The 543-nt window shown below is 32.6% G+C and overlaps 1 protein-coding gene across 1 annotated transcript in view; it reads left to right on the forward strand.

Annotated features, from left to right (window-relative positions):
* Positions 1-543, forward strand: part of LOC107717397 (PCTP-like protein) — a 13989-nt gene that overhangs the window by 5967 nt on the left and 7479 nt on the right. The gene's annotated exons all lie outside the window — the stretch shown is intronic.

Here is a 543-nt window from a genome sequence, read left to right on the forward strand (position 1 = left end):
TATATAAGGCTGGAATGCACTACGCAACTTTTAAAATCTGAACAGGTTTTTAAAACACTACACTTGTCAACTTTGCAAATATTTACATTGAAAAACTGGACATCATACAATAAACAACTCTTGATCACTTGATCACTAACAGACTTTCAAGTTGTTCCAAACACAGCAAACTCGCACAGAAACATGCTCCTCGTTGCAAGGAAACGCATGACAAATAAAAACAAAATCTTGGCAAAAGTCGTGTAGTGTATTCCAGCCTTAAGCAGATGCTGTAAGATAATAGAAAGGTCAGAGTGTAAAATAAATTCAACTCAAATCTACAGGTGCATCTCAATAAATTAGAATGTCGTGGAAAATATCATTTATTTCAGTAATTCAACTCAAATTGTGAAACTCGTGTATTAAATAAATTCAATGCACACAGACTGAAGTAGTTTAAGTCTTTGGTTCTTTTAATTGTGATGATTTTGGCTCACATTTAACAAAAACCCACCAATTCACTATCTCAACAAATTAGAATACTTCATAAGACCAACAAAAAAA

The sequence above is a fragment of the Sinocyclocheilus rhinocerous genome, unplaced genomic scaffold, assembly GCF_001515625.1.
Source record: "Sinocyclocheilus rhinocerous isolate Xijiao unplaced genomic scaffold, SAMN03320098_v1.1 scaffold1054, whole genome shotgun sequence".
NCBI lineage: Eukaryota > Metazoa > Chordata > Actinopteri > Cypriniformes > Cyprinidae > Sinocyclocheilus > Sinocyclocheilus rhinocerous.